Genomic DNA, 22,582 nt, shown 5'->3' with positions numbered 1-22,582 from the left:
GGAGCAAGGTCACACAGAGGCCCTAAATAAGGAGTTCGTTCATCCCCCACTACATACAAGGTTTGACACCATAGGTAGTTGGACCCTCTAGATCACTGCTAGGTAGGTAGTGGTCTCAAATTGTGGTATCACGTTTTTTACAGGTCATTTTATATATGGACGTATATAATCACATAAAATCACAAAAAATAGTAACAACTGGAGTGCTTCAGGGTAATGTTTTGGCACCATTCCTGTTCATTGTCCTGATAGACTACCGACTGAAGAAATCCACTTCTGGAATTGACGCTGGAATATTATTGTTTCGGTCAAGGAGGAATCCTGTTAGGATGCTGAATGACCTGGATTTCACTGATGCTATTGCCTTGTTGGGATCTGCCATAGCCCGGGCCCAGTCATAGCTTACTAGGACGGCAACTGCAGCAACAGATCTAGGTTTTGTCATCAGTGCACCTAAGACAGAATATATGACTGCAAACTGTAACTCTCAGCCAGCACTTGAAGTCTATGGTAGTACCATCAACCATGTCACAGACTTCAGGGTTAGTGTACTTTGGTTCCAAGATGGGCTCTAGTGTTGGAGACCTAAAAAGAAGAAAACACTATAGCCTGGTCAGTATTCTGGAAACTGGACGCCTTTGGAGAAGCCCATCCCTGCCAATCGAAACAAAAATCAAGCTGTTTGAGACAACCTGTGTTACTGTGTTTTTGTACGGGTGCGAGTCATGGGTAATCACTAAGGACACGGACAACAAGATCAATGCCTTTGCAACATCTTGCTACAGTGCCTGTTAAACACCAAGCGTGTGGATCGGATTCCAAATGAGACAATCTATACAATCTGACCAACACCACTCCACTGGTTGCCAGAGTTGCCATCAACTCAAATTTCTCGACCATTATACTGCGTGGCAGACGACGAGCCTGTGAAAGAATATGCCTGGCCCTTTATATTCCACCACATGGGAAGCGGAAACACTGTACTCGCAATATATGTCCAGCACCTCCTATGGGAGATACTGAAGGGATGCTGCAGCCAAACAAAATTGTTTCGCCTGTCCAAGATCGCAACAGCATGATATCTTGTAGTCACCTGCTCCGCAGCCGACTGATATTGATGGGAATGATGATGATGATGGCATGGCGTAGTGCTCTATAACCATTCCATGAAGATATTAGCTGATATTGGCTGTGAGGGCAACCAAATTTTTGTTTGTAAAATGGTGCCCGGAAGGTAGTGTACGTATATGTTGTAATGAAGATTAACTTCATTAAAGCCAGAGTGAGTCATCAGCTGTTGCCAGGGATCATCACAACAACAGCAAGCTTCGAAAAAGTCAATGATTCACTGACGAAAATGTCAGCAAGTAAATTTCTTCAATTGGTTTTGATTAATTACCAAACCTGATTAAGGGAACTGGAATGAGCGTTTTGAACGTTTCGACAGCATTAGTTGTGGGACATGAGAGCACATCAGACCTATCGAATTGCATTCTGAATAAGAAGAATGTCTTTCTGATATCAAATAATTTTCATTTTATGAAATTCACGATATAATACAAATTTTATGACAAATTATTACAATTTGATATTTTTCACATTTTGGAGATATAACAGTCCTCGAAGTAAATTTTATAAATTTAATGATATAGTCTTAAAGTGTATGTAGCTGGGAGGAAAAGCCGACGATCAATTGAAATTTTTGACCTTTCATATTGAAGATATGGATTTTTTTACCCAAAAGACCTAATTTTTTGGTGTTTTGGAGAAAAAAATCCATATCTTCAATACGAAAGGTCAAAATTTTCAATTGATCGTCGGCTTTTCATCCCACCTACATACACTTTAGGTAGAAATCATCAGATTTATAAAGTTTACTTCGAGTACTGTTAAATATCAAAAATATCAATTTTTAATAATTTGCCATAAAATGTGTATTACATTGCGAATTTCAAAAAATCAAAATTATTTGATATCAGAAGGCCATTCTTAGTATTCAGAATGCAATTCGATATGTCTGATGTGCTCTAATGTCCCCCAAACGTTCATACCCCTTCCCTTAACCTAAATCACTACCATGGTATACTTTCAATATCATAAATCTAATTTTTGAACAATTTACCATGTAAAATAAGGCTCTCAAAATTTGATGTCTACCATGTCTATCGAAGATAGCAGCATGCACGCACATCACATCCAACTACCGATGATCATGAAGATAGCATAACTGCACTAGGAGGCTCCTATGTTGAACGCTAGAATTCAGTGACCGCTCCCCACACCCATGTATTGGGTTGATTTTTAATGTTATAATATGTGACCGTACAGCACGAATGAGCCGTAAATGTCCTAAATTGTATTCTGAGTTACAGTGTAAAATGTGCATGAATTTGGTATTCATCGGTACCTCAAGTTGGCGCGACATCTATCTCATTTGATAATCCTATTGTTGAAGAGGATAATAAGCTTCTATACCTTAGATGGCTATAGAATTTTAATAGCTCTGGTCTTTGTTTGCTTTGGCGAAATCCTGTTCAAGTGGTAGGTTACCAGGCATTGTATTTTGTATAGGTATATGTATAATCAACAATTAACAATGAGAGAACTTTCTTGAACCTCGTTGACTTGGGGATGATTTGAAATGACCACCAATTATGACTGTTTGATATTTATTGACAGCAATGTGGAAAAAGAGACACATGTAGAAACGAAAAAAGCTACCATTTTGTTGAAGGAGCAAAGTTCAACAAACCATAACCCCGCTTCTCGATATCGTTTGAAGTCAAATGATATACCATTTTAAAGCTTATGTTTATTTTCTAAACACGAAATAAAACAAAATTGAGCGGGGGAGGAATTTACGGCTCATTCGTCGTGTACAGTCACATATTATAGTCTACATTACCAATCGTTATCCATGGACCCAAGGGGGGTCTACAGTACAATGTACAGATGATTAGCATTATATTGGCGGTACTGAAGATTTCGGTTGGTAGTATTATGCACTCATTCAGTTTTTGGTTGTTATTTTGTGCGTTTTGTATTTTTGCTGACCCATGAAATAGCATAACTTACATATTTACTTCCTTATAACTCAGTAACCTTTTAGTAAATCCCGGTTCCGGTACTCCGTGTATCCGCGGGTACTCATGCTCGTCGGCGAACTTTGAAAACTTTGACCCTTTGTCCAGGGTCGGGCCTATTTTTTCAAATTCTTTTAGGCCTTAATTCGCTGTCGTAGTGCACGTTAGTAACCATTGGTTACTGCTCCAAGCCTGGGTTCATACACCTGTTCCGAATTTTGATATGCCATATAGGCTTTGTGTTGTGATCACTTGATCAGTGGTTCGTAACAAAGAAAGCGTGATCCAGTTGGCCTAGCAACGGCTATATTATAACGTGCACTACGACAGCGAATAATTATGTTATGCAATATATGTTTCACTATTTCACCACACTGAGTTTGCAAGTTTATTTTTTCTAGTAGCAGACCCTATGCAGAATAATTCAAGAAAGTTTTTGGTGAAAAAATATTTATTCAGGGATAAAAAATATTGCATTTGGGCCCAGAAAATAGGGGGAGGGGGCCTGTTATTAAATGGCTTCATTTTGAAAATGTATACATGTAAAATGTCAAATGATAGACATTTTTATAATGTTATTTTGTTATGCATACATGCACCAATAGTTATATTTTATTTATTTTACCAAACAAAACACATAGGCCTACTTGCTTTGCATGTAATTATTAATTTGCATTTTAATTCTAAGGGCTCCTATTATTGTGAACGCCTGTGAAATAAGATAAATGAACATGTATGTCCTTTAGCAATGATTCATTTTAATTAATTTTCCAGAAATTTTATTGAGGTTAGGATTCATTTTAATCATTTTTTCTTGAAATATTAATAGAATTTTATGAATTTTAATGGTTTCCGAAAGTGTGTGGATCCCAGTAGTTTCTCTCCCTATGGATAATATAAGTACACGGTCTGTATAACACAGACTATACTGTACATCGTCATGATCATGCCTGGCAATTGATCGTGTACGTGGTCTACTGGGTGAGCTATAGCATAGACTTGGCTTATTATATTCAGCGAAACGAAACGAAACGAAACGAAACGAAACGAAACGAAACGAAATGAAGTTCTCACGGCTATTGGACATTATGCAGATTGTCACAACTCATCTTGTGATACCAGTTGTTCCTCACGGGTGCAATGAGTCCGCATTGTTGATTAAGAAACACATTTCTCACGGCTATTTCTGAATGAATTATGAATTGATTTTGATTGCAAATTATGCAGATAGTCACAGCGGATGTTTTGATACTCATTTCAAAGTTGTCATTCATTCCTAGCAGGTGCAGTGAGCCCGTTTCGTTGATTATCACTTTTTGCCAAAAGTGATAATCAACGAAACGAAGTTCTCACGGCTACTTCTGAATGAATTATGAATTGATTTTGATTGCAAATTATGCAGATAGTCACAGCGGATGTTTTGATACCCATTTCAAAGTTGTAATTCATTCCTAGCAGGTGCAGTGAGCCCGTTTCGTTGATTATCACTTTTTGCCAAAAGTGATAATCAACGAAACGAAGTTCTCACGGCTACTTTGAATGAATTATGAAGTTCTCATGGCTTTTTTTAAGCCAATTATGGAATCTATTTAGAGTGGAAATTATGCAGATTGCCACAGCGCATCTTTTGATACCAATTTCAAGGTTGTCACTCACTCCCATCAGGTGCAATGAGCCCGGAATGTTGATTTAGAAACACAGTTCTCACGGCTATTTCTGAATGAATTATGAATTGATTTTGATTGCAAATTATGCAGATAATCAACGAAACGGGCTCATTGCACCTGCTAGGAATGAATGACAACTTTGAAATGAGTATCAAAACATCCGCAGGTGCAGTGACTATCTGCATAATTTGCAATCGAAATCAATTCATAATTCATTCAGAAATAGCCGTGAGAAATGTGTTTCTTAATCAACAATGCGCACCCGTGAGGAACAACTGGTATCACAAGATGAGCTGTGACAATCTGCATAATGTCCAATAGCCGTGAGAACTTCATTTCGTTTCGTTTCGTTTCGTTTCGTTTCGTTTCGTTTCGTTTCGTTTCGTTTCGTTTCGTTTCGTTTCGCTGAATATAATAAGCCATAGACTTTGGATTTTGGAGTGCAAGCATGCTTTTTGCCCGTTTGGGAAGAGTCACAAAAAACCTCCCACAAAGGTATTCACTTCAAGAATGTGCAGTAACAAAGTATCTTAAAACATAAGTGATCTTTAGGTGAAGAATTGAACAGAAATGCAGACAACTTTTCTGAAAAGAATAAAACTGTGATATAATTTTACCAAGACGCTTGATTTTCGGATTTTCAACTAGAAAGCCAAGAAAGACCCTTGATTTTGACTGTTCGCAGCCTCCAAAAGATCCCCTTTTACTTGTTCACAGCTCAAAAGACATATTACCAAAAATGTATGATGGGAAATGGCAATTTTGACACTCCTCATAACCGGGGCAATATTCATGTTCTGGTTTTTTTTCTATATTAATTATTTCGAAAACAGAACAAAAGTGTGACCCGGGTGGTGTCACATGAAAGTAAAGAGAAATGGTCCGAACATAGGCGTAGAGCCCGGGGGAATGGGGGGGGGGTAAATCTCCCCAATATTTTGCCAGGGGGATGGTGCATACAATCATCCCCCATGTTGACGCCTAGCGTGTATGTGGGTTTCTGACCAAATTAACCTCTTAATAAGAGTCTTATAATTGGCCATTTTATAAGCCCAAATTTTTTCGCGCTATTCCACTTTTGCACAATATTTTATCAGTTTAGATTCCAAATGCCGGCAACATTTTTCTCGCGAGTCGCGCACATTTGTACCATAAACTTATTATTCTGTCGCCAAAAGGTACAGGATTCACTATTTCAAGAATTTTTTCCAACCCCATCCCACCCAAGTCAAAAGAAATCTACGCCACTGGGTCCGAAACGTGTGGCAGTGGCATTAGCCTTCATCAAGGCTTCCTCCTTTACTTTTTCTCTATTCAATGACATGCTCTTCTTAGGACCCATGGTCGAAGTATCATATACTGGACTCCCTCAGATTTTTAGTCAGGTCAGAATTTTTGTGGAGGAAGTAGGCCTATGCCTTGTGGCCACCCGGGGGGGGTTCTTCGAAAAAAATATTTACGGGGATGTGCCACGCAGACTTTTGGATGCTGACTTTCTCTTTACCTACTTTTTGCTGATTTTGCCACCCATCAGTATACCAATTTTCCACACAAAAACACCCAAAAGCACCCAAATTTGCACTAATTGGGCGCTTTTAGGGGCACTTTTGCCAAAATGCACCCAATTGGGCGCATTGGTCTCCACTGAAAACCCACCCATTGATATACCAAAATTGCTGAAAAGGTACCCCAAAACCGTGGCACATCCCCGTATACCTTCAACCAGGGAGAACCCCCTCCGGGTGTGGCCATGGTGGGCATTTTGCTCAAACACTACCCCTGCAGTGCACAGTATGCATGGGGTAAAGTGTGATAAGAAAGTCCACTATACAAAGTTATGATGGTAAATAACTATTTTGAAAGAATAACTTCAAAATTTTAGAAAGAAATAAGAAATTTTTGGAAGATGTGGCAAAGCTTCCATGAATTTTACATTCACTAACTATGGACGCCAAAGGACTTGGAGCAAGTCTACAGTGGCATACCACAAGATAGTGCCAAAGCCCCAAGTTCAGCTATGGTGCGTTAACCGCTCTAGTTAAAATTGCACAGCGCATTGAGGTCTCCTCTGACGTTTTTGAGCTGTACAAAATACTTTTGCCCCGTTTATCATGCTATGACTTTGGTTATATACTACATGCAACTACTATACGGTGTTTCCCAAGAAAACGCAGATGTTTGTATTTTTAAAATGGTATTTCTAAAATAGCTAGTATACCGTTCACAATTTCATGAAAAAGTCCAATCTTCAATGGACGCATGCACATATGAATGTGAATATCAATTACATGTTGGTGGTATTCAAATTCTTCGAAAAGCACTCTTCGTAATTACGACGAATGGGATGAAAGGAGCCATATTATTCCCGTTTTAGCAATTTAACACAAAAACTGCATGCACTTGGAAATGAGCATATTGTCAGCTATTGTCATACGGTCTTGTAGATCGTGAGTTATAAATGCCATGTATATAAATAATGGGCGAAAGTGACACCCCTTATATCAAGCCTTGGCCTTATAGAGATCCGCTTTACCATTCCTCTTATATATCAGCTTTATTTGTCTCAATATTTGAATACAAACAGCGCTATAGGTCATGCACCCTCTGACCCCGCCTCTGACCCCGACCCCGCCTCAGGGTAGGCCTATATACCTTTCGTTTTGGTTTCCTTTTCTTCTTTGGCTTCCTCATGTTGAGATGTGCCTCGAGTAGAATCTTTTCGTTCTTCAGGTTTCTCATGGCGGAGGTAAGTGAATCTAGTCGGTTTTCAAGGATTCCAAGTCGCTTAAACAAAGGTCTAGTAATTGGCATGATTGTTGTAGTTTTGGTTTGGCCTACTGAAAATGAACAGGAGAATAATATTTTATACAAGCATCAAATTTTCTTTTAGCTAAAAGGTAAAAATAGACCCACCCTTTTTTTTTACTTTATAGATAGACGAAACTGTCAATCGGAAGATTTAAAAACACAATTTATGATCAATTACTGTGTTTAACTCATATGAGATAGCCTATAATACAAAATATGTTTCATTAACAAACGTATCCAAACACTGCAATCACAGAACGAAGTTCACGTTCACTCAGTACAAAATCACTACATAAAAAATGCAAAACTACCAAACATGTGCATTGTATATTGGTCCCAGCAAACATACACTATTTTATAAAAACGCTATAAATATCAAATGCGTTTTGATTTTGATCGAAATGTTTTAATAACATTTAAATGTCGGGTAATATATTTTGAAAACATTTTTAAAACGTTTTATATGAAATGACACTACAACAACATTTTGTCAAAATGATGTAGGGCTATTATCATAATTATACTGCAACCCGGTAGGCCTACTGCAAAATAAATCTGGCAAATATATATGCAAAATTATTATGTTAGCAATTATGTTTTGCATCAAGTTTTCTGAATGTTATGAACCTTTTATACCATTTCATTTAAAACGTTTTCTGTAAAACGTTTTGTGTTTGATGGGCACAAAGTAGTCCTACGGTGAACTATTTTACCGTGTAGTCATACAGGGAGATATTTTAATAAAAATTCCTTTAAAAGGAATAGGGTGGGCAAATGAAAAATTGTCAAGAGAAATGAAAGAATGAGTAAGTCAAGTTCACAATTAAAATAGGAAAATATGACACAACATCGATTTCCAATAGGGAATAACACAAAACGTATAAACAAAGTTAAAAGAGTTTTTAACTTTATACGTTTATACGTTTGTTATTCCCCATTGGAGGTTGTGTCATATTTTCCCTGATTTTAATCTGATCTATTGCTTATCCTTTGTTCTCTGCTGGTCAGTTGGAACAGATTTTCCCTGTTTTTATATTAACCCTTCACATCATAACACAAGACGTTTTATGTTAACATTTTATATAAAACATGGTTATAAAACTTTTGTAGATAATAGTTATTTAAAACATTTTCGTAATCATACCTAGAGTAGTTTTTTATCATCAGATAGAAAGACTTCTGCTCATCTTCTCTGGTGAGACAACAGGGCTGGGGTATCTTTCCATATCAAAGTTTAAAAATCTGTCATCAATTTCCTCAATATGTTGTATTGCAACTTATGAGGGGAAATGTTTGATTTTACAATATTTCGATATTATTTTTTAACTTTGTAACTTTATTATGATTAACATAACTGTATTTCAAAGCGTCAAACTATATCATTATTTTGTCCCAACAAAAATAATCCAGGGAATAAAATATTCATTCATATGTTTATTTATTTTATTCAACCTGGGCCATTTCTACTGGTGCACATGCATTCTAATAATGTGTCTATAATACCTTATACAAGCACTATTTGTCACAAGATTTGAAAAGTAAATAGCCTATGTACACACTGAACACAATGCACATACAAGCTGTATTTAAGTATAGTGCTCTTGCTCTATGAAAAAGGGATGTTTATCCAGGACCAATTACTAGTACAAATGTAATTATCCCCTTCAGCCAAATTCACTCCAGGCTAGACTAGGGCACCCCAATGATAAACCACAGTAGACAAGCCAAAAGATAGAAAATTGTTATGTAATAATGGTATTATGGGATATTTTTACACCATTTTGATAGCTCTATAATTGGGCATCAGCAGGGGGTAATTGGATAAATTTGTGGGTTTTATAGTAATTCCTTTTTGGTAGAGCAACCAGAGTATAGGCCTACATGCCGAAGCTCTCAGTATAAAATGATATATATGACCTTCACGATGCTATTAATTTAGCCCAAAGATTAGGAAAACTAGCAAAACTGGTGAACTGGTACTGTTCAAATAAAAACATCTGCAAATCTTGCTGCAATTTCCAAATAGTATTTCTATTACTTAAATAATTATTTTTGTTATTTCTTTTAATACAAACACATTACTGCCTATGACGACTTTATCGTATTACTTACATATCAAAATCAAGTAATAATTACAAAACTCGCTGTAAACTATCACCTCTGTGGGTGTTTGGGATATAACCGGCACAAATATTTTCTCAACACTGCGGCATGTAAAAAAGTAGGTCAATAGTCAGAGAATACAGGGTGGGTGCGGCACGCCGCACCCACCCAAAAGAAAGTAGTCCTACGGGAGTCATACTCGCACGGGTTTATGTTCTTTACTGTACTAGGAACATTTTTTACAGAGTAGGCCTAGTCCTATGTACAGTGTAATTTTTTTACTGGTAGTCCTACGGGATGATAGGTATTAAAAATAGTCTAGGGGGACTGGAGACTTTCTTTTACTGTGTAGTCCGGGGGAAGATCTTAAAAAGTAGTCCCTAGATCATTGTGTAGTCCTAGGGTGCGGGATGTTATCTGTTTGCTTTTTTTTACTGTGTAGCGAAGTAGTCATATATACGGGGGAACTTTTTTTTTACTATGTTAGTCCTACGATAGGTTTTTTTTACTGTTAGCCCCAAAGTAGTTCTATACAGGGGTGTAGTAATCTAAATCTTACAGGAAACTTTTCTTAAGGCCCCTAACAGTCAATTTTGAGTTTCCCGTCACATAATTTCTGAAAACAAGTGAGGTAACTTTTTCATTATTCATTATTTGTCTGCCTTTCATTATATGACCAACATGCATGTAAAATGTGTTGTTATTTGCCGCTCACTCACTTGAAGATGGATGTTTAGCCCAAATGAGATTCAAAAGTATATTACAAAGAGTCTGCAAGGTTGACAGCAAAATGTATGTTTTGATTTTGATTTTTTCCACAAAAAATAACTTAGGGATATTCATATTTTTTTTGCAAATATAACCAGTTTTCATTGGCATTTTTTGGAAAATCACAATAATGAATTCAAGTGAGGGTCAGAAAATGAAGTGAGGGCGGGTGACTGGAAACTCAAAATCGACTTTCCTTGGCCTAATGTGTCCTAATTCGGTAGTCATGTGGAGGGGGAGATGTTAAAAACTAGTCTAATACAAATTTTATGACAAATTATTAAAATTTGATATTTTTCACATTTTTGATATATAACAGTCCTCGAAGTAAATTGTATAAATCTAATGACATATTCTTAAAGTGTATGTAGCTGAGAGGAAAAGCCGACGATCAATTAAACATTTTGACCTTTCATATTGAAGATATGGATTTTTTTCCCCAAAAGGCCTATTTTTTTGGTGTTTTGGGAAAAAATCCATATCTTCAATACGAAAGGTCAAAATTTTCAATTGATCGTCGGCTTTTCATCCCACCTACATACACTTTAAGTATAAACCATCAGATCGAGTACTGTTCAATATCAAAAATATCAATTTTTAATCATTTGCCATAAAATGTGTATTACATTGCGAATTTCAAAAATCAAAATTATTTGATATCAGAAGGACATTCTTCGTATTCAGAATGCAATTCGATATGTCTGATGTGCTCTAATGTCCCACAATAAATACTGTCCAAACGTTCATACCCCATCCCTTAAATCAATGTTTCCTATGACTGTCAAATATTAATCTATAATTTAGAATGGTAAAATACTAAAGAACACTTTCTGAACTTCAATCCAAATGCTATTTGGCACATTTTCGGTCTTTATTATCACAAAATAACAAGAAAATACATTTCCAACATTAACACGTAAACGCGAGGTCATAAATTTTTGGAAAGAAAAATAGGGGGGGGGGGTCATAAAATGTGTGATGCCCAAAATGTAGGGAGTCACAAGATGATCACAGAAAGTGTGTTTATTTTATTAAAAAGACTGATGTCAATACAATATTAGCCTGCTTAGGAGGTAACCGGGGGTTATTTAAACTTTTGTTGCCGCAATATTTTATTGACGCCGACTTTTTGTAAATTTAGGACCCAATGCACTAACCCAGAAAGCTGGGTATCGCATGTAGGCCTATAAACATATAATAAGTTTGAAATAACAAAAACAACAACAACTTACTGTAAACAGGTGTCAATCGTGATTTCGTCTTCAAATTTCGTCAAAGTGAATGTTTGAGCCCTACCATGCATATTATAATAGTCCCCATGTGAAACGTGAATATTAGAAAAACACACGTATCGTAAAATTAACGTTGCCCATTTGCATGCCTGACTCCGGGCGGCTTATAGCCAAATTGACTGTCTGTTGTAAGTTCCTGCCTTAAAATAATTCAAACCAACCTCTATAGCATATCAACGACTCTTAGCTTTCAAAATATTATCATAATTTACTCGTATTTCACAATTTACCTTTATATCATTTTATTTTCTTATAAATCGACGTAGGGAGGATTTGCTGATGAATTAGGTGTCAGCATACTTCTTCCGTTTAAAAAGAAATTTGAAGCAAGCAGGAAAGAATAAAGTATTCTTAGATCTAAATGGCATTTTAATATGCAAAAGTAATATCTAAAAGCGTTTCATACCTGCACAATGTCAATTGTTTTTTTGTATCGACTTCATTATTCAGTGCTACTAATGCTAATTTTCAACAAAAACATCTAATGCCGACAATGCTTTCTTGAACATAGGCCCTTACCAGTGGAAAGCTGCCAATGTTGACATATGCTAACAAAAGAATTAAGTATAAACTATTATCGGGGTTATACTCATGAACTGTGATATATTCAGCAGAAAGCATCGAATATGCCCATTTGCAGTGGCGTAGATTTCTTTTTGACATTGGGAGGGGGGGGTGGGGTTAGATTTTTTTTGAAGTATAGAGAATCCAGCACCTTTTGGCAACAGAATAAGTTTATGGTACAAATGAGCGCAAAGCGCGCGAAAAATTTCCCATATTGAAGTTTAGCTGATGAAATATGATAGAAAAGTGGAATAAATTCGCGCGAAGCGCGCTAAAATTTGCACTTAGGGAGACTAAAATGGCCAAATATGAGGTTAATTTGGTCAGAAACCCACATACAGGCGTCATCAACATGGGGGGATTGTATGGACCATCCCCCTGGCAAAATATGGGGGGTATCCCCCGATCTACGCCTATGTCAATTGCTATCTTCAGTAGAAAGCATCAAATATGCAATGTTTCTATACCGATCTGAAGATAACAATGATAGGGTATTTCTACCGAAGATAGCACCACTGCTGTCTATATACGGTATTCGGTAGAAAGTATCGACATAAAATACTAACTGTGCTATCTTCCGTAGAAAGCACCAACTGCTATTGATACTGTCTTCCAAATCAAACACAGCTATCAATGCTAACTCTGCTATATATTTAGTAAAAAGCACCCACTGATATGATATCTTTCGAAGAAGGCTCCCACTGCTAGTGCTATTAATAAAAAGTAGTTATAAAATCTATCTTAGGTAGAAAGCATCAAAATGCTAACTGCGCTATATTCAGTAAAAAGCACCCACTGCTATACTATCTTCAGTAGAAAGCATATGCTATCATAATGTGCTAAGAAAGCATTCAATGCTATTTTCAGTAGAAGCATGCACCCAATGCTATCGATGTTACACAAACACAAAAATGTTTTTTTTTAAAAACGTTGAATAAACGCCTTTTGGTTTTTGTTAAACGTTTTAATAACATTTAAATGTCGGGTGATATAAAGGTCATGAAAACATTTTTAAAACGTTTGAAATGAAAAACACAACAACAACATTTTAAAAATGTGGTCAAAATGTTATTGCAAAATATTTTGTGGCAAACAATTTTGTCAAATATCTTGTCAACACTTAATAATAACAATATATTAGAATGTTTTGCATCAAGTTTAAAAAAAACATAGACGAGGGGGCTTACAAACTAGACAAGATCTACGATCAACTCATCAACAATCGGCAACCAGGAAGTCTGGAAACATCATCAAGACCAAACAGTGTTGCCGTTTCATCAAACATCTAGATACATCACAACAGAGTGATCAAGATTCCTGATAGGAATTGAAATATTTCCGAGTGAGTACCAGATTACTAGGATCTGAACAAGAACCTTTCCTACTTTAATGAACTATGAACGATCCTGATGAATCTGTTTTAAGAGATAGAAATCTTTCAGTAAGTTTTGTTTTTATTTTTAACAATATAAAAGGGACTCAATGATTCCTTTGGTTTTGATTATCAGGGTTGTTGTTTTGTTGTGTGTGTGTCTGTTTCGTTCTCCTCTGTAATTTTCGGTTCTCCGCAATGATTGGCTGGGCCAATTCAGGTTACTACGATCGATTACAAATTCTGTAAAACGATGTCTCCACACCATTCTCTATGCCATGTCGCACAGTATTTAGCCAAAATCCGTGCTTGGGCGTACGCAAAAATGCTCGCATACCGTATTTGCCCAGATATCATCGATTGCAATCTTCTAAAGATAGCATTCAATGTTCAAGTTACCTAAACAAGTAATTAGTATTGCTATCTTCTGAAGATAGCATTCAATGTTCAAGTTAACTAAACAAGTAATTAGTATTGCTATCTTCTGAAGATAGCATTCAATGTAAAGTTACCTAAACAAGTAATTAGTATTACTATCTTCTGAAGATAGCATTCTATGCATAAGTTACCTAAACAAGTAATTAGTATTGATATCTTCTGAAGACAGCATTCTATGCATAAGTTACCAAAACAAGTAATTAGTATTGCTATCTTCTGAAGATAGCATACTCTGCATATAAGTTACCTAAACAAAAGTAATTAGCTACTGTAGAGATTCATCAGGTTTGTTGTTGTTTAAATATTACAGATTATTTTTACAAAACCAAAAGTGGTGAAATGACGGTAAAAAACTCACCAACTGACGTTTCATCCGTCTATAGATCAATCGTATTTCTTCAGAGTTAAGTTGTGAAGCTCTGCTACGGCGGGAACCAGCGTTGCCAGTCCCTATGTCGCTCTGTAACAGAGGGTTGTAGATATTACTCAGATTGTAGGTGCCCTCGTATCGGTTCATGGTGTTATTCATTCCTCCCCTCCTGATCCATATGGATTTCCTTATCCATCATGTCCATCGCTTGATACGTACCTCCTCCTTATCAATAACTCTCGACTCCTCCCAGTTAATTATATGATTACTTCTTGCTGATTGGTCATCAGCAGCTGACCTATTTTGTTCTCTCTTAAAAACGTTACTTTCTGATCTGGTGTATTTGATGGAACAGCAAGCTCTGTCCAGGTCCTTGTTATGTTCAGACAGTCTAATGCCAAATTTTCCAAAGGTTTTACACATATATAATTATATATTCTGATAAACCCTGCACGTATGTTATGACTGCAAGGTTTCTTTACCTTTGGTCTTTGCAATACTAATTACTTATTTAGAAAACTTATGCATAGAATGGTATCTTTAGAAGATAACAATACTAATTAGGCCTATTTGTTTAGGTAACTTAGGCTAAAAAATAGTTGACTTGGCCTTTAGGTGCCAACACCAGAGTCCGTCGATATATATAATTTTGTATTATTATTATTTTCTTTTTGCAATCTCTGCAAAATATGACATGCCGCGTAATACGAGGGTCATTCAAAAAGTTCTACTTGTTGGTTCATAACTTTTGTTTTGTTAAAGGTAGCTACTTGAAAATTTACAGGTGGTGAAAAAATCATGTCAAGACCATTTTCAGATTTTTGTTGGTGACCTGAAAAACACAGTAAGATCTGGTTCACCGGAAACGGTCAACATATGTACAATATTTACAAAGGCGTCTTAAGTACAGTGTGTTGAAGATCCCATAATTATTCCATTTGGTCATGTTATACAGTAAAAACTGTATAAAACACAAGAATAATCATAAAATTATATGTACTGGTTGAAAGGTTGCCACAAACTGAAAATGATGGACATTAATATGCACACAACTAATAGAACAAATAGCCAGTGTAATAAAATTAGTATAAATGACCACAAACACAGTTTATGAAGATACCGTATTGACTTTAATAAAACATGGTGTAAAATGGTGGCATTATGGCGCTTTCTTTGGAATAAAATACCAAAATAGATCACAAAGGCAATTAAATTTACTTTTTTGACTGAAAAATGTGTTATAGTAGCTTTAACATTTGTATTTTATCTAAAAGCGCAGCTAGAAAAGTCATGCTGTAGGGATGGACACTATGCTGATTATCATTACCTGAGATGTTACAAGATATCCCTCCGAAAATGGGAATTCTGGGTAATTTTCTGTCCATCAAAATTTCACTTTTTCAGTCACAGATGATGTTTTGGACTGTAAGGTGTATATTCATTCAAAATTTATATTGTTACTAATATGATTTTTTTGTATAAAGAGGGAAGTTCGTACATTGGCTGCACTCATGTTTTCAAGTGCAATATCCAAAGATGCGTCACCGTTTCCGGTGTACCGTTTCTTACTGTGTTTTTCAGGTCACCTACAAAAATCTGAAAATGGTCTTGACATGATTTTTTTCACCACCTGTAGGTGACGTTACGAACTATATGTATGCAAATTGTCAAGTAGCTACCTGTAGCAAAACAAAAGTTATGACCCAACAGGTAGAACTTTTTGAATGACCCTCGTACTTTGCATAGAGATGTTTTTTACATTTATGCGATTTAGTTGTCACCTTTCGGGAAATAGAGGTGTAGGTGTTTTGTGCCTGACTAAAGGCGAGACTTTTTGAAGCGCCTTCCATCTTTTCCATTTGCTAGTTTTCTTCTTCAAAGCCTCATCACATTCCTCATTCCACCACTCAGGATGGTTGACAAAAGAACGGATATTCTTTCGTGGGATTTTGCTGTGCTGTGCACTGTCTGGATGGCATTTGTGATGTTAGAGCAAGCTGTCTCCGGGTCGTCTTTTGTCAAAAGCTCATTCCACTGAACGGCAGCCAGGTCGTTTCTTAAGTTATTCCAAATAGCCTTTTTGTACTATCTTCAGAAGATTGCAATTCTAATTACTTGTTTAGGTTACTTGTGCATTAAATGCTATTATATCTTCTGCAGATAGCATTCTATGCATAACCCAGCAAACACAAAACGTTTCCGACTTCATTTGCAAAAGTTTGTCAGAAAACGTTTAAATGTCGGGTTATATAAAGGACATATAAAGGGTATAAAACGTTTTCATAACATTCAAAAACATTTGATAATAACCTACAGCAAATATTCTAACATAATGTGTTTTAAGTGTTGACAAAATATTTGGCAAAAACTGTTTGCCAAAAATATTTTATAATAACATTTTGTAAACATTTTAAAAATATTGTTGCAGTGTGTTTTCAAACGAAACGTTTTAAAACGTTTTCATGACCTTTATATGACCTTACATAACCCGAAATTTAATGTTATCAAAACGTTTTTAACTAAACCTAAACCCAAAATATAACATATTTAAAATGTTTTAAATACGTTTTTGTGTTTGCTGGGAAGTTACCTAAACAAAAGTAATAAGTATTGCTATCTTCTGAAGATAGCAATATACGGTATGCACAAGTTACCTAAACAAGTAATTAGTATTGATATCTTCCGAAGATAGCATTTCTATGCATATAAGTTACCTAAACAAAAGTAATTAGTATTGCTATCTTCTGAAGATAGCAATATATGCACAAGTAACCTAAACAAGTAATTAGTATTGCTATCTTCTGAAGATAGCAATATATGCACAAGTAACCTAAACAAGTAATTAGTATTGCTATCTTCTGAAGATAGCATTCAATGCACAAGTTACCTGAACAAGTAATTAGTATTGATATCTTCTGAAGATAGCATTCTACGCATAAGTTACCTAAACAAGTAATTAGTATTGATATCTTCTGAAGATATCATTCTATGCATAAGTTACCTAAACAAGTAATTAGTATTGATGTCTTCTGAAGATATCATTCTATGCATAAGTTACCTAAACAAGTAATTAGTATTGCTATCTTCTGAAGATAGCATTCTATGCATAAGTTACCTAAACAAGTAATTAGTATTGATATCTTCTGAAGATATCATTCTATGCATAAGTTACCTAAACAAGTAATTAGTATTGATGTCTTCTGAAGATATCATTCTATGCATAAGTTACCTAAACAAGTAATTAGTATTGATATCTTCTGAATATAGCATTCTATGCATCTAAATCTTGTTTATATGCCTATATGGTCCCCGGTGATATGTGCTCGATCCTTCGTCACTAAACACTAAAAGTATAATACGCGCTTTTACTGAATGTTTATGACTGTATATGTCTTAAAGCTACCAATCATTGTGACACAGTCCGTATTGTGTTTTCTTCACATTTATTTGTAACTGACACCGCACACGTGCTAGTGGCAGCACGTGTGCATTAAGGTATTCATCCACGTTTGCATGATTTATTGACTCGTATGCTCATGCGCAGTGATTTTTGATGACGGTATTACGCCAGCAATAACGAGTTATTTGCCATGAGAACGACTTGAAATAATAACACAAGAAACTGCAGTATTTATAAGAAGCTTGTCCGTGCACAGTCTATGCCTTTGCAGACGTTACCAAAGCTCTAACAGCACAGACATCAGAAATTAGAAATCCTTGAGTCAGTTTAATTTTAATTTTTGATAATATAAAAGGGACTCAATGATTCCTTTGGTTTTGATAAACATGGCTGTTGTGTTGTTGTGTGGGTGTGGTGTGTGTGTGTGTGTGGGGGGGTCGTTCTCCTCTGTAATATTCGGCTCTCTGTAATGATTGGCTGGGTCAATTCAAGTTACTATAGCGATCACAAATTCTGTAATACGATGTCTCCACACTATTGCCTATGCCATGTCGCACATTACCGGTATTTAACCAAAATACGTGCTTTGTGCGTCACAGTAGCCTACAAAAAAAAATGTTCGCATATCGTATTTGCCAAGCTAATAATGATGACTGTGCATTAAACTGAATGTTTGTCAAAATGCATGCATGAAGTCTTCAATCTAATATCTTAAGTAGTTGGTAAAATTGCCATCTTCAGCATGCAGATACCTTTATAATTATGCTGATATTCCTAACGTCCGATTAATACATGCAACGTTCAATAGATAGGCCCCATAGTCGTCAATATAGATAACATCAATGTTAATTAGTATTGATATCTTCTGAAGATAGCATTCTATGCATACGTTACCCAAACAAGTTATTAGTATTGATATCTTCTGTAGATAGCATTCGATGCACAAGTTACCTAAACAAGTAATTAGTATTGATATCTTCTGAAGATAGCATTCTATGCACAAGTTACCTAAACAAGTAGTTAGTATTGATATCTTCTGAAGATAGCATTCAATGCATAAGTTACCTGAACAAGTAATTAGTATTGATATCTTCTGAAGATAGCATTCTATGCATAAGTTACCCAAACAAGTAATTAATTCTATGCATAAGTTACCTAAACAAGTAATTAGTATTGATATCTTCTGAAGATAGCATTCTATTCATACGTTACCGGAACAATTAGCATTGCAATCTTCTGAAGATAGCGTTCGATGCACAAGTTACCTAAACAAGTAGTTAGTATTGATATCTTCTGAAGATAACATTAAATGCACAAGTTACCTGAACAAGTAATTAGTATTGATATCTTCTGAAGATAGCATTCAATGCATAAGTTACCGGAACAATTAGCATTGCAATCTTCTGAAGATAACATTCAATGCACAAGTTACCTAAACAAGTAATTAGTATTGCTATCTTCTGAAGATAGCATTCAATGCATAGGTTACCGGAACAATTAGCATTGCAATCTTCTGAAGATAGCGTTCGATGCACAAGTTACCTAAACAAGTAGTTAGTATTGCTATCTTCTGAAGATAGCATTCTATGCATAACTTACCGGAACAATTAGCATTGCAATCTTCTGAAGATATCGTTCGTATTGATATCTTCCGAAGATAACATTCTATGCATAAGTTACCTAAACAAGTAGTTAGTATTGCTATCTTTTGAAGATAGCATTCTATGCATAACTTACCTGAACAAGTAATTAGTATTGTAATCTTCTGAAGATATCATTCGATGCACAAGTTACCTGAACAAGTAATTAGTATTGATATCTTCTGAAGATAGTATTCTATGCGTTAGTTACCTGAGCAAGTAATGAGTATTGATATCTTCTGAAGATAGCATTCTATGCATAAGTTATCTAAACAAGTAGTTAGTATTGCTATATTCTGAAGATAGCATTCTATGCATAAGTTACCTAAACAAGTAGTTAGTATTGCTATCTTCTGAAGATAGCATTCTATGCATAAGTTACCTAAACAAGTAATTAGTATTGCTATCTTCTGAAGATAGCATTCTATGTATAAGTTACCTAAACAAGTAATTAGTATTGCTATCTTCTGAAGATAGCATTCTATTCATACGTTACCTAAACAAGTAATTAGTATTGATATCTTCCGCAGATATCATTCTATGCATAAGTTACCTAAGCAAGTAATTAGTATTGCTATCTTCTGAAGATAGCATTCTATGCATAAGTTACCTAAACAAGTAATTAGTATTGATATCTTCTGAAGATAGCATTCTATGCATAAGTTACCTAAACAAGCAATTAGTATCTTCTGTAGATAGCAATACTATAGCATTCGTATAGATAGCATTCGCTGCACAAGTTACCTAAAGAAGTAATTAGTATTGATATCTTCTGAAGATAGCATTCTATGCACAAGTTACCTGAACAAGTAATTAGTATTGATATCTTCTGAAGATAACATTCAATGCACAAGTTACCGGAACAATTAGCATTGCAATCTTCTGAAGATAGCGTTCGATGCACAAGTTACCTAAACAAGTAGTTAGTATTGATATCTTCTGAAGATAGCATTCTATGCACAAGTTACCTGAACAAGTAATTAGTATTGATATCTTCTGAAGACAACATTCAATGCATAAGTTATCTAAACAACTAATTAGTATTGATATCTTCCGAAGATAGCATTCTATGCATAAGTTACCTAAACAAGTATATAGTTAGTATTGCTATCTTCTGAAGATAGCATTTTATGCAGAAGTTACCTAAACAAGTAATTAGTATTGATATCTTCTGAAGATAGCATTCGATGCACAAGTTACCTAAACAAGTAATATTAGTATTGATATCTTCTGAAGATAACATTCTATGCATAAGTTACCTAAACAAGTAATTAGTATTGACATCTTCTGAAGATAACATTCTATGCACAAGTTACCAAAACGAATTATGAAAATTTTTAGTAACAAAATGTCAGGAAGGTTTCCTGGCTATGTTAAGCCAATATATTGAGGTAAAATGAAAGAAAACCCACTTGCTCATACTGCAGTTACTGTCCATTTTCCTATACACGATACACAGTGCTCTCACCATTGACGCGTAACCTCTACAAATAGTGTATGTTAGAAGTATGGGTACTAGTAATTGCCTAGTTAACGTCGCTGTGTGAAAAAAAACCGGCCTATATTAAAAGTACTCTTCTAAAATTCTAGAAAATATAGTTTTTAACATGTCCTAAATTTTAGCTAATTTAGATGTTTGGAAATATTCGCACTTTGGTGTTTTAGGAAGGATATGTAAACGACAGATAACACCAAAAAATATGAAGAAATTATTTCCAAACTGTGTTACGGCCCACAGCCATTATGTTTCTCATTTTCAAGAATGTGGTTAACAATATGCAGAGTATTGTCTCATTTCGTGAACAAAGGCCACACAGTAATTGTTACCTTGCGTTTGCTTTATAATCGTTCACCCAACTGAAACTATAATACCAGCTCATTGCTCATTGCACAGGTAAAGCAGAAACATGTGTGTGTGGATTTAACCAGAGAAGATCTGATGTAACATAGTTGAGCTGTTTTCAATGAGTGTTATCTTGGTTTAATAGCTTTTAATGGGGTTTAAGTCCTGCAAAGGTCGTGCTGAATTCTACTGTAGACATGACTGCATCATGTATGTTTCTTGGCCGTTTAACTGTGGTGTTCTATGGTGATTTATATGTAAACATTACAAATATGCCAAAAAAAAAAAAAAAATTAAGATTATCAAAATCTCAAATTAACAAGTCAAATTATGTACCATGCATTTGGCAGTTGTATTTGAATAAATTGATTATATTTGACAGTTGCAATTTGAATAAATTACAGTTGAAGAATTAAAACTGTTATTTTCAGGTGCTTTATTCGTATTTGCTTATGCCGAACTCTGGTGTTAATTAATCAACACTGAAGTCTGGTGTTAACACCAGAGTGTGTGAACACCAATAAAGTGTTAAATTAACACTATGGGGTGTTAATTAATTATTACCAAAAGGGTGTTGATTAATTAACACCAAGAATGGTGTTGAAATAACGCCAAAGAGTGGTCTTCTCAAAACACCACCTCGATGTTAAAATCAACAGGTGTTTGCTTCCGTCAGAAAGTTTGGTATAGTTTCTCTTGAACATGTTATAAATAATTGTTTCGGCTGTTCGTTACAGTACAAAATTCCACCGAAGATCAATTTCAAATAATTTTCAAAGTTTCAAATTGTTCGATAGGCGAATAAATATTGAGACCCCAAAACACCTGCGAAAAATAATAATTCGACAAAGTTGATCCTCCTGCAACACTATAGGCTATGCACCAACAGAATTTTGAAAGTCTTTTGAAACGGTGAATGTGTGGGGTTATTGATACTAAGGGGTTTTTTTTTTTTCGGGACTTGCGCAATACAGCAATTCAGTTTGCTTTTTTTTTTATTCCATGGTTTCTTGGAACATAATGCTTTGACCAAACTAGGGTGTAACCAGTAACAGACCCTGGTATTAAACAAAAGTAATGCTCTACCAATTTGACCGAGTTTAATTCACCCATTGGGTCAATTATTTATATCACATGGCTTGGGAGTGTCTAGGTACTTGCTACTGGAGGGAAATTCCCGATATTAACAAACAATTTATTGAATGCAGGGGGAATTCCCGATAGCCTATAAATA

At 35.4% G+C, this 22,582-nt stretch overlaps 1 protein-coding gene across 1 annotated transcript in view; it reads left to right on the top strand.

Moving 5' to 3' along the window:
* The window catches only part of LOC140155696 (replication factor C subunit 4-like), a 443,685-nt gene that overhangs the window by 208,840 nt on the left and 212,263 nt on the right, over positions 1-22,582 (top strand). The gene's annotated exons all lie outside the window — the stretch shown is intronic.

The sequence above is a fragment of the Amphiura filiformis genome, chromosome 6, assembly GCF_039555335.1.
Source record: "Amphiura filiformis chromosome 6, Afil_fr2py, whole genome shotgun sequence".
Classification (NCBI taxonomy): domain Eukaryota; kingdom Metazoa; phylum Echinodermata; class Ophiuroidea; order Amphilepidida; family Amphiuridae; genus Amphiura; species Amphiura filiformis.
The sequence above is the reverse complement of the archived record's forward strand: the minus strand, read 5'-3'. Positions and strand labels throughout refer to the sequence as shown.